The sequence below is a fragment of the Canis lupus genome, chromosome 6, assembly GCF_048164855.1.
Source record: "Canis lupus baileyi chromosome 6, mCanLup2.hap1, whole genome shotgun sequence".
In the NCBI taxonomy this organism is placed as follows: Eukaryota; Metazoa; Chordata; class Mammalia; order Carnivora; family Canidae; genus Canis; species Canis lupus.
Genome location: NC_132843.1, coordinates 15,894,801 through 15,907,848, shown reverse-complemented (window position 1 = coordinate 15,907,848; position 13,048 = coordinate 15,894,801).

Genomic DNA, 13,048 nt, shown 5'->3' with positions numbered 1-13,048 from the left:
TTCATTCAACAAATATTGGATGAACACTTAGTATGGACCAGACATGTATTAGCCTGGTTGGGTATTATAAGGAAACATAACAGACATAGCCTGTAAAAGTGTTGTTTAGGCTAGAATCTGAAGAATGAATAGGAAATAACTATGTGACAGAAAGGAGGAGAGGAAAGCGATTTTTAGGAGATGGCTGGAGGGCTGAGTGATGGTTTAATGTGGGGTAAGAGCAAATGAGCTGAGCCCACACTAGCTCTGGGTTTCTGTCTTGGGCAGCTTGGTAGGTGGGAGTACTGTTTACTGAAATGATAAATAGCAGGTTTATAAAGTGAAGGGTTACTGATACATTCATTTCTTTATTCCACAGTTACTTATTGACTGTATCCTATGTACCAGGTGATATTCTAGTATTAGGAATACAACAATCCACAAAAGGGACCAGAATTCTTGCTGTGGTGTAGCCTATAATCTAGTGCAGGGAAATAACAAATTTATAGTATGTCAGATATTTATAAGTGTTACAAAGAGAAAGAAATCAGGAAAAGAACATGAGAAGTGCTAGGTTAGGGAGTGGGTTACAGTTTTATATATAACTTTCAGGTAAAGCATTACAAAGAGGTGATAGTTGGTTAAAGTCTTCAAGGATGTAAGAAGGCAAGTGCTTATGCCTGGAGGAAGAACAGACAGGTAAAAAAACAAGTGCACAGGCCCTATGGTTGGAGCATGTGTGGCCAGTACAGCCAGAGTGGTCTGAGTAAGGGAGAAAGCAGTAGGAAATGTGGTCACAGAAGTGAAAGAAAGGAAATAGATTATGTAGAGCTTTGTAGGCCATTGTAATGTTTGGTTTTTACATAGACCAGGGTGGGTAGACATTGAAGAGTTTTGTGCAGAAAGATGACATCTGATATGTATTTTAGAAATATCACTTTAACCACATTAAGCTTTGGACAGACATGTTGAGTTTGAGGACTTAGGTCATTCCAGAGGGTTATTGGGATGAATCTATGCATCTGGAGTTTATGAGGGCTGCAAAGAGACACATGTGTGGGTCATTGGTGATAGTGGGAGCCATGGGGATTGATGAGACCAGCCAGGAAAGTATACCAAATGTAAGGCACAGCAGTGCTGGGATGCTGCCTTGAGGGGTTTGGGAGAAGAGAAGGAGTCTGTGACTGAGATGGCAGAAAGTAGGAGGAATCCTAGCAGATAATGGTATCAGGAGCCCAGGGAAGAGCCCAAGAAGGATGGGGTTAAACAGTACCCAGAACATGTCAAGAGGTCACACAAGGACAGAAAAGCATCCATTGGATTAAATGACATGGGGAACATTGAAGACCTTGGTGAAAGCAGGTTCAATGGAGTGGTAATGGGGATGATGGAAGAGGAAGGTAAAGAAATTGATAAAGTGAGCACTATATCTCCAAGTTTGGCTGTGATGGGGAGCAGAAGGTAGGGTGGCAGCTGAAGGAAGGGGTTTTGTAAGGTGAAAAAGACTCAAGTATGATTAAGTGTTGATAAAATGAATATATCACCAAAGAGAAGAGTGAGGGAGTGATAAACAATGTGAGATTCTCAGGAAGGTAGGTGGGAATGCATGGGATCTGAGGTATGGTGGAAGGATTTGATTTAGAAGGAAGGAGGGACATTTGAGGGAGACCACAGAGGGATGGAAGAGGGCTGCCACTTGGTGAGAATGAGAGATGTTGGTAGAATTTTACCCACATACATAATTGTCTCAGATACACGAGATGGCATGCTTTTATGGTGGGTCAAACATGAGGAGTGGGAGGCAACTACTGATCACCACATGATAGAGATAGTAATAACTCAGTGGTTTCCTGGGAGCTCAAAAGGATTGGACCTATTCTTGAGTGTGCCTTCTTTTTAAAAATTTTTTATTTGTTATTGAGGTATAGTTGACATACAGTGTTAGTTTCTGGTGTACAACATAATGATTTGACAATTCGATAATTACTCAGTGCTCACCCCAATAAGTGTAGTTATACCATCCACACTTCCATCACCATATACATTATTACAGTATTGTTGACTACATTTCCTATGCTGTACTTTTAATCTCCATGACTTATTTCTTTTATAACTAGAAGCTTGTATTTCTTAATCTCCTTCACCTATTTCACCCGGCCACCATCCCTGTCCCATCTGGCAATTACCAGTTTGATCTTTGTATTTATGAATCTGGTTCTGTATTTTGTTGGTTTGTTTTTTAGACTCCACCTATAAGTGAAATGACATGGTATTTGTCTTTCTCTGTGTGACTAATTTCACTTAGCACAATGCCCCTTAAGTTCATTCATGTTGTTGCAAATGGCTAGATTTCTTTTTCTTTTTTTAAAGATTTTATTTATTTATTCTTGAGAGATAAAGAGAGAGAGAGAGAGAGAGAGAGAGAGAGAGAGAAAGAGAGAGAGAGAGAGGCAGAGACGCAGGCAGAGGGAGAAGCAGGCTCCATGCAGGGAGCCTGATATGGGACTTGATTCCGGGTCTCCAGGATTACACCCTGGGCTGAAGGTGGCGCTAAACCACGGAGCCATGCAGGGATGCCCTCAAATGGCTAGATTTCATTCTTTTTGATGATGAGTGATATTCAGTTGTATATATATGTACTACATTTTCCTTATCTATTCATCTGTTGATGACTACTTGTTTCCATATTGTGGCTATTATAAATAAATAATGCTACAATAAACATAGGGGTGGTTATATCTTTTCAAATTAGTGTTTTCTTTGGGTAAACACCTGCTTGTGGAATTACTGGAACACATAGTATTTCTATTTTTAATTTTTGAGGACCCTCCATCCTGGTTTTTTGGCACCAATTTACATTCCCACTAACAGTGTGCAAGAGTTCTCTTTTCTCCATATCTTCACCAACACTTGTTGTTTCTTGTCTTTTTGATACTAGCCATTCTAACTGGTGTGAGGTGATAACTTATTGTGTTTTGATTTGCATTTCCCTGATAATTACTGATGCTGAGAATCTTTTCATGTATCTACTGGCCATCTGTATGTGTTCTTTGAAAAATGTTTATTCAGGTACTCTGCCCATTTTTAATTGGATTATTTGCTTTTCAAGCATTGAGTTGTATAAGTTCTTTATGTACTCTGTATATAAACTCATCAGATATGTCATTTGCAAATATCTTCTCCCATTTACTAGGTTGCCTTTTCGTTTTGTTGATGGTTTCCTTTACTGTGCAAAAGATTTAATTTTGATGTTTAATTTTGCTTTTGTTTCCCTTGCCTGAGGAGACATATCCACAAATATGTTGCTAAGGCTGACGTCCGTGAAATTACTGCTTGTGTTTTCTTTAAGGAGTTTTATGGTTTCAGGTCTCACATTTAGGTTTTTATCTATTTTGAGTTTATTTTTATGTATGGTATAAGAAAGTGGTCCAGTTTCATTCTTTTGCATGTAGCTTTCCAGTTTTCCTAACACCATTTGCTGAAGGGACTGTCCTTTCCCCATTGTATATTCTTGCCTCTTTTATTGTAGGTTAATTGACAATATAGGTGTGGGTTTATTTCTGGGTTCCCTATCCTGTCCCATTGATGTATGTGTCTATTTTTGTGTTAGTACCATATTGTTTTGATTACTATAGCTTTGTAATATATATTGAGATCTGGGATTGTGATACCTCCAGCTTTGTTCTTCTTTCTCAAGATTTCTTTGGCTATTGGGTTTTTTTGTAGTTCCATACAAATTTTAGGATTATTTGATCTAGTTCTGTGAAAAATATTATTGATATTTTGATAGGTATTGCATTGAATCTATAGATTGCTTTGGGTAGTTTGGATATTTTAATAATATTAATTCCTCCAATCCATGATCATCGAATATCTTTCTATTTGTTTGTGTCATCTTCAATTTCTTTAATCAATGTTTTATAGTTTTATAGTACAGGTCTTTCACCTCCTTTGTTAAATTTATTTTTGGGTATCCTACTCTTTTTGGTGCCATTGCCAATAGGATTTTCTCAATTCTCTTTTTGCCACTTTGTTATTAGTATATACAAATGTAACAGATTTTGGTATGAATGTGCCTTCTTTTTGCTTGTAGAATATCAGTTGACCATCTGACAGGATCTGGCCTAATACCATGCATGGAAAGAAAAATAATTTCCATCCCATCATCTTGTACTGATTATTATTTTAGTTCAACTTATATTTTGCAATAGTATTCTTGCAAGGATTCATATTACACGCTTTAAAAACTTTTATTAAATTAAATATTTTTTTACAGAATTTTGATTAACTTTTGAAACTTATGACTAATTTGTTAGCTCTATATATGATTCAGTCAAATGGAATTTTCCCAGTTCTCTCTAAAACCTACTCAAAATGAAAATAGCTAAGCAGAGTACATTGTATCTCCCCCTTTTCTTGCTTTAGAGAGCTTACTTCAACAGGTGTAAGCAGGAAGAAATCTAAACTTTATTTTATTTTTTAGATTTTATTTATTTATTCATGAGAGACACTGAGAGAGAGAGAGGCAGAGACACAGGCAGAGGGAGAAACAGATTCCCTGTGGGGAGCCTGATGTGGGACTCGATCCCAAGGCCCCCAGGATCACACCCTGAGCTTGAAGGCAGACACTCAACCAGTGTTGAGAGGTGACCAGGCCACCCAGGTGCCCCAGAAATCTAAACTTTATTTATTTATTTATTTATTTATTTATTTATTTATTTATTTATTTGAGACAGAGAGAGAGAGGCAGAGACACAGAAGCACATAAGCTTAACTTCAACAAAACCACTTTAAGAGTTCAAAGGAGCTGTTCATACTTATGAATTGATCTTGCCAAACCATTCCTATCCTTGAGTCAAGTTAAAGTCTATTAGCAGAGAGTCACCTGGGTGGCTGAGTCGGTTGTGTCTGACTCTTGATTTCCGCTCAGGTCATGATCTTATGGGTCATGATTTCATGGGTTGTGGGATGGAGCCCCAGTTGAAATTCATGGAGCCCTACCCTCAGCAGGGATTCTGCTTCTCTCCTCCCTCTCCTTCCACCTCTCTTCCCACTCACACTTTCTGTCTCTCTCACTCAAATAAATGAATAGATAAATCTTTTTTAAAAAAGTCTATTAACAGAAAGGTAGAGGTACAAATGAGGATTCATATTTAAAAGTATGGTTTCTTTTTTATCTTTGAAGAAATGCCTGTTATTTCCTTTTTATCACTTGGTACAAACCTTTTAATTAAATCGCTTCAAGATAGATGGAAAAAGTTGTAAATATGGCTGGCTTTAAGGCTTGATATAATTAGGGAACACAGAAATTGGTCAATTCTAGAGTCCATTAAATTTTCCTTAAGGGACTTGTAGCCACACTTTTGCTTTCTTTCGGCTTATTGGTTTATACATTTCTTTTGGTCCAGTGAGAAAGTGTACACACACAGCTTTTTTATCTAATGAAGTGTGATAATTAGGTAGAAGTTCTAGGGTACTGGTGATACCATTTTTAAAGGATATGTTAGGACCTGCCTTCTCAGGGAAGAACTTAAAGGAGGTTAACTGTGAACTGCTGTCTAAGCAGGAAGACTCGTATCACTCTCAGAGTTGTGCTGGTTCAACAAAAGTATTATCCACAGGGAAGGAGACTGGAAGATCCTAAAATAGTTGACCTCTGAAGTGAAATCGCCTTTTAAGTTTGAAGTCACAGATACATAATTGTATAGTTACTATACGGGGAAGACTTTGTTTCTTAACATTTAAAAAATTATAGTCCTTATATTCCTGTTTATAGAATTTCAAGACTCCTCCAAAGTGAATATCTGAAAAAAGAGTTGCATTATAAATTATTTTGAAGTTTCTCTTTGTAGAACTAAGTAACATGTCAAACATTTCATATATCTTATGACTCAGGCACCTACTTAAAACTTTCTCCTTTTGTGTTTGATTGTAAAAAAGAGTCCTTGAATAAGGAAATGAAGACCTTTGCTGATTTCCCTGGAGCTTTAATCAGTTGATATCCAACAGGTGCTTTTATTTTCCTGGCCTTGAAATCTATCTGGATGGGATGGTGGGAGAAATATTTCTGAATGCTCTTTTGGTTAGCAAATAAATCTTTGTTCTTTCCATTTTCTCCATTTCTTTTCTGTATTCTTAGCTCATCATCCTCCCTTCCTGTACACTCATATGCATGCCTCCAAAGTTCTTGTTCCTTTTCCTCCAACAAGGGCAGAAAAAAGCTGTCAGGATGAGTTCCATAACATGACTGAAAACACAATCTGAATGTCCTCAAGTTCTGTAGCCTATGAGTACAGATGAGCTTACATAAGATTACCACCTAGATTCTACTGTCTATAATTGTTTGCACTTGAATCTCAGAATGCCCTAAAATGCTCCCCTTGGCATTCCTGGCAGTTTACAGGGCTGTGGGTACTTTACTATGTTTCATCAGTACTGTCTGGGAATGGTTCCTCTGGGCTTCCAGGTGATTTACTCGGACACTTGCTATGCTCAGCTGAGCTGGATCCCGTGTTCTACTGTTCCCCTCACCATTCCCCTATGCCAGGCATAACCCTGCTGTGGTCCAGGAGCTGTCTCTCTGCTTTCTTTTGGCCTTTCCCTCTAATTCCATCTCTTCAAAGCAGTTCAAAACTCAGTTAACAAGCTTGGATGATGTCTCCTATTTCCTGCTTCTGTACAGATCACAAGAAACTTTTCTTCCTTTTTAGTGTAATGCAAGAGACCTCAGGCAGAGTAAACTTACACAAAAGATTGGAATCCAGAGCACCTGGGTGACTCAGTGGTTGATCATCTGCCTTTGGCTCAGGGCATGATCCCGGGGTCCTGGGATCCAGTCCCACATCGGGCTCCCCACCGGGAGCCTGCTTCTCCTTCTGCCTGTGTCTCTGCCTCTCTTTGTGTGTTTCTCATAAATAAACAAATAATTCTTAAAAAAATATTGGAATATCAGGTGAGATTTGTGTGGAATACCTTGGTACAGTAATTTCTCAGCCTCTAAAATACAATGTGAATTGAAATGAAACATTTCTCAAGCACCTACTTTGTGCTCTGCACTGTGCTAGGTACTTATCATTACTATTGCATTTAATCCTTCTAACCCTTTATTATGTTGTTGATTGTTATTCTCATTTTGGAGATGAGAAAACTGAGGCTCAGATGGGATAAAGAATTCACTTACCAAAGATCACAGAGCTGATAAGGGTAGAAATAATATATGATACCAGGCTCCATGTTCCCCCTCTTGCACATTGTCTTTCACTCTGGAAAATAAATTACTTTCATCACAGGAAGATACACCTTTGCTTTTAAGAGGAAAACCTGCCCTAAAAAAGACATAAACAACTCAGTTTTTCTGTAAGCCTAAAACTGATCAAAGTAAAGTCTTTTAATTAAAACAAAAAAGATGTAAACAATCTTGGCTAATGCGGGTTAAGTGGTGTGTTTATACATCCATCATTATCACTGTTATTTGAGGTATTCACAAGAATAGTTAAATGACATAATTCCCACAAAAGTGCTAGGGATGGCACCAGGTTGTTATGTGGAGATTGCAACATGAGAATGACTAAGGAATTACCTTGTTACACAGAATTTACGTTGTCTGAGTCTTGTAAATTGGTGGGATATTTGTACAGTATTATGAATCTTTACCGACTAGTTGAACAAACATAAACTCAGACTTTGTGGCTGCTGATGTGACACTTTTCACCGACAGAAATTGTCTTAAAAGATTCTTTCCAAGGAACTTAATATTTTGTAGAAGATCTTTTATTCTTGTTCCAGAAGCCAAAACCCTTGAATTGGTGCTCAGTTGAATGAAATATAATATGAGAGAATTAATCTTGCAATAGTTCCTGTAACTGTGACTAGGCGAAAGGAAGGGAGTGGAGCTTCACAGACAGCTCTCAACCACAGAGAATGTTTGAGGGGGGAGAGGGGAAAGGCAGAAACTGAGGTAGCGGGAAGGATGCTGGAAGAAAATCTCTGGAGCCGATGTTGATAATTTGCTTTCACTACTAACTAATTGATAGCTGTGAGAGTGGAAGTTGTTTCACCATTCTAGGCAAAAATTCTAGTATTACTTTCTATTTAACTTCCTTTGGAATGAAGAGAGGTGAGGTGTATCTTTATGCTTTAGAGCTTCCAAGGGCCTTTCCAAAGCTGTATCCTTTCTAATGCCTAAAACAAGGTAACATACTAAGTTGCTACTCATAATTTTTTTTGACAGATGGAAAATATGATTTAAAGATAAGTGACTCAGAGCAGCTGCTGGAACCTAGGCACCTACAGGCTGAATTCCTCCCTCCTGTGACCCAGAGCTCTTTCACAAATTTGGGAGCACTTCCTTTCCTCCTTACGCCCTCAGCTTCATGAGTGCTAAAGCGCCATATGGAATTCAATTATAGTAAAGTGTTAATATTTTTCAGATGGTATTTAAGAGAGATGGCTAAAAACCAGGAAACCCAGAAGTCACTACCAATGGTACAACTTTTCAATATCTCAGTCTTCTACTAGAATGCCTACTCTTGTTCTAAACCAGAAGTTCAAAAAGTCATCTTTAACTACATCCCCTCCTTGTTTTGCCCCATGTCACTGTTCCTAACTGGTCTCATGGAGGGAATGTGGCAAGTATGAATGCTATTGTGAGTGTGCAGTTCAATTGTTACCAATATGGTGCTTACTGGGCTGTGGTTTTACCATCTCATGCTTTTTGGACCACTTTTATGGCAGGGCAGGAATAAATAGTATAAGAACAAATACGCCTGGCTTGGAAATTCCCTATTAAGAAGAGTAGATGACAGATAACCCTATGGAAATTATAATTTATGCCATATCTATAGCTTTCTCTTCTGTACAGAAAGACTAGTTTTGGTCACTGGCTTTGACACATCTGCAAAGATGGTGGAAATAAAATAACTTCTGACACTGTAGTTTTCCCTCACTAGTTGAGGATCAACATAATAAGAGAGATGTTGAATGCCCAACCAAGTAGCTATTCAAATGAATCCCACAAGAACAGGAAACCAAGTGGAAATCCAAATATAAGCTGTACCCTAAAGTTGCCATCAATAATCCCTGAAGTGAAAACAATGAAATTAGAATATTGTTTGGGTTGCCTTCCCACCTGATAACTGAACAAGGAATCAGCCTGTTTTCATCATTTCCAGTTCAAGAGCTAACGAGGTGGAGAAAGTCCAACAGAAACTGGGCAGTGACGTTTGGTCCTTTGTCAATGACAAAAGCATGTAGCAATTTCCTGGCCTGCAAAAACATCCCAATAAATCTCCTCTGTATACCATTAGGAAGAAGTTGTGTAGAACTGGGTGGACTTCAGAAGGCTGCTAACCTTGGGCGGCTCTGCTGTTATCCTGCTCTTATTGCTCAATGGAAAAATCAGCGGAATTGCTAAGTAACGAGACTAGGTTCAGGGCCGTAAATCTCCGAGAGATGCTCACTGACATCCATGGTGTTCTGCAGAGTGGGTTTACCAAGGTCATTCTTGCTGAGCTTCCTTTGAGTTGGAGGCTACAGCTTACTGTCAGGCCCAGAGCCAGGCTCTTAATCACTGAGGAAACCAGTGGGTGAGGGGTGGGGAGGCCATGAAAGGTAACTTAAGGCCTGGTCCCAGTGTCAAATGGAGCCAGGGAGGAAGCCCCATGTAGAACAGCAGCCTGTTGGGGGCTTCCTCATCTTATCAGAGGCCCTTCTCTGCACTTGCTGCTTTAGCTTTGTTACTCAATCCTCCAGGGATTCCCACCATTCATTGAATCAAGTATAAACTTCTGGCCACTGTCTCCATAGTCTTCTCATTACATTTTAAACATCTGTGCATATCTTATACTCATTTTTGGTCCAGACACAATCTTCTGATAGTTGCAGCTGGCTTTCTCCCTGGTAAAGCTTAGTCACCCATTGTCATTGAGTCATTGAGAAAGTGGTTGAGTTCCCCTCCTTTGAATTTGTTGTAATTGACAAAAACACCAAAGGAAAAGAGAGACTAGCAGGAGCAAAAGGCCTATTTGGAAGCCCTTTTATAGCAGCATTGGGAGAGAGGATGAGAATCTAACCAAGGTAAGGAATCCAGCCAGCAGGAAGATTGGGCTCACCCTATCTGTGGAGGTGGGAAGGTGTCTTGGAGGTGTCTTGGAAGGTATCTTGGAAGGTGTCTCCTGCTGCAGAGTTACAATGGGAAGATTAGGGACTCTGGAGCACTAGAGCCATATGTTTATGGTTAGTAAGTACTCAGATGTTAGTTCATTTGCTTCTCACTGCAGTGTCATATTGGACAAAACTGGCATTATCATTCCTACCTTTGAGGTGATAAACTGAGCTGTTGAGAGATGGCCAGATCTTACTGCCAGTAAGTCTGGTCTCCAGTCTTGTGGGCGTCAACTGTGGTCTATTACGTGCAGTGTAATTCATGAAGTCCCAGATTTATAAACATTTTAGGCTTTGTGCACCATATGGTCTTGTCACAACCACTCAACTTTGCCATTGTAGTGCAAAAGGTCCATACACAATATATAAACAAATGGTATGGCTGTGTTTCAGCCATATTCATAAAGTCTTATTTACAAAAATAGGCTGTGGGCCACAGTTTGCAGATTTTTGTTGTATGCCATAAGGCTGTAATCAACCTTAAGTCAAAAGTAAGGATTCATGGGCTATCAGACACTTTTGTAAATTTGAATTCTCAAAATGTGGATATTAAATAATGGAGGGTAAAGGAATACAACGTAACCCAATGCGATTCAGCTAACAAAGCAAGAATGCGGGGATGTTAGTTAACGTGCAAGTTACTTAATAGTGATGTGGCCAGAACTCAGGAGATACCTACAGCAGGTACGGAAAGTGGATGATGCTGATCAGGGTATTTTCCAGGTGCCTCTGCTATATAAGTGCCCTTTGGCTCTTTTCTCAGCTCTTTACTGACGACTTGGTCATGCCTCCGGCTGAGCTGGAAGCCCCACATTTTCTACTCTAAGTACTTCTCCCAGAAGCTGTCATCTCCCTACTGAATGACAAATATCCTGAAACTTGCTTCCTGAAGAGAAAATGTAGGCTCTTCCCTGGGGTCAAGACCAGAAGCCTTGACAAGGGATAGAAGCTGGGAGATTTGATAGAAATATGTCTTCACTTTCTTCCACTGATGCCTGGCACCAGGCCAGAAAATCTTATTATTTGGTGACACTTTTCCTGCTCACCTGGCTGGCTAGCTCTGGCACTAAGGCTAGAAGAGAAAATGAGAGAAACCACGGACCAGAGCACGCTCTTCGAACATGCTTTTATCACTGTTGCTGTTGCTCTCAGAACTTGACATAGTTTCCCTCAGGGGCAGGTTGGAAGACATGAGGAGAGACTGATCCTCATTCTGTTCCAGTGTAATTAGTGTTCTGTAAAATCCATGAGAGTAGAGACTGTCTTGCCATTAGATCATTTCTCACCATTGTAGTCCCTCCATTTAGCAAGTGCCTGGTACATATTAGATGCTTAATAATTACTGGTTGAATGAAAGAATGAGTGGACAAGTATTATCTTGACCTGGTCTTGGGGTGACTCCCTTTACATGCGGGAAGGCTGATCATCAGGAAGTGAGGAGATGGTTTTGGTTGTCCCTCCTTGTCAGAGCATCTCAGCTTTTTGGCATTTTGCTCTCACATGAGGCCTCTGAGGCCACATGTAGGTAGAATGTTTGATGGCTGACCCCAATGTACCGAATCCCTGTGGACCAGGCCAGCATTGTTCTCCCAGCAGATCCCAGAGATGCAACAACTAAAGTCACTTTCTTAGGTTATGCTTCCTGATATGACCCCAGAGCTTGCTTCATAGATTGCTGACATGTGTTTCCTATTTTTATCCATCACAAATTTGGAAATTTCTCCACAGAGTAAGTGGGTCACATTTGCTGTAAGTGCTCAGTGGTGAGTATTTGCTGGTTTGATTATTAAGGCAAAACTTGATTTAAGAGTCCAAATGATATATCTATAGCTATTTGATTATCCACATGGTAAAATATATCATTTTCCTGTGTACCACTTTAATAAAACTATTTTCCTCTTTCAGGCATCATGTGGCAGTATTTATTTAATTAGCTCTTGTAGCATACTTACCACAAGATGGCAGTATAACAGCCTCTACTTATTTAAGAACAGGGATATCTTGTTTTAATTTAAAACATGTATTTAAATTCAGTTAATTAGCATATAGTGTATTATTTCTTTCAAAGGTAGAGGTCAGTGATTCATCAGCTTATATAACACCCAATGCTCATTACATCGCGTGCCCTCCTTAATGTCCATCACCCAGTTACCCATCCCCCAGCCCCCTTCCCTCCCACAACCCACATTTTGTTTCCTATGATTAAGAGTCTCTTATGGTTTGTCTCCCTCTCTGATTTTGCCTTGTTTTATTTTTTTTGTCTCTTCCTCTATGATCCTCTGTTTTGTTTCTTAAATTCCACATATGAGTGAGGTCGTATGATAACTGTGTTTCTATGAATGACTTATTTCACTTAGCATAATACCTTCTAGTTCCATCCATGTCATTGCAAATGGCAAGATTTCATTTCTCTGATGGCTGAGTAGTTGTCCACTGTGTGTGTGTGTGTGTATATATATATATATATATATATATATATATATATATACACACACACATAGAAATATATATATATATATATATACACACACACAGATCTTCTTTAACATGGATATCTTTTAAATTGAGATAGGGGAGAGGTATTTTTTTCCCTTCAAATTTCCAAAATCTAAAATCATGTCCATATGTCCCAATTTGTAGCTAAGTTTATTTGTAATTAAACACATACCCACAAAAGTACAAATGCTTGCAAACTTATGATGAATATTTTCATATACAACCTGTCCCATATGACAAGATGAATATTTTGTATGTTCTGTGTAGCATGTAGTTAATCATATGTAAATTATCTGTATTAATAATTAAGCAATATCTTGTATAAGTAGATAAAATCAATTGGAAATCTTATTAATGCAAATTTTAAGGCAATATACGAAGAATAACCCACTTGAGGTGTTGTGTTATTATT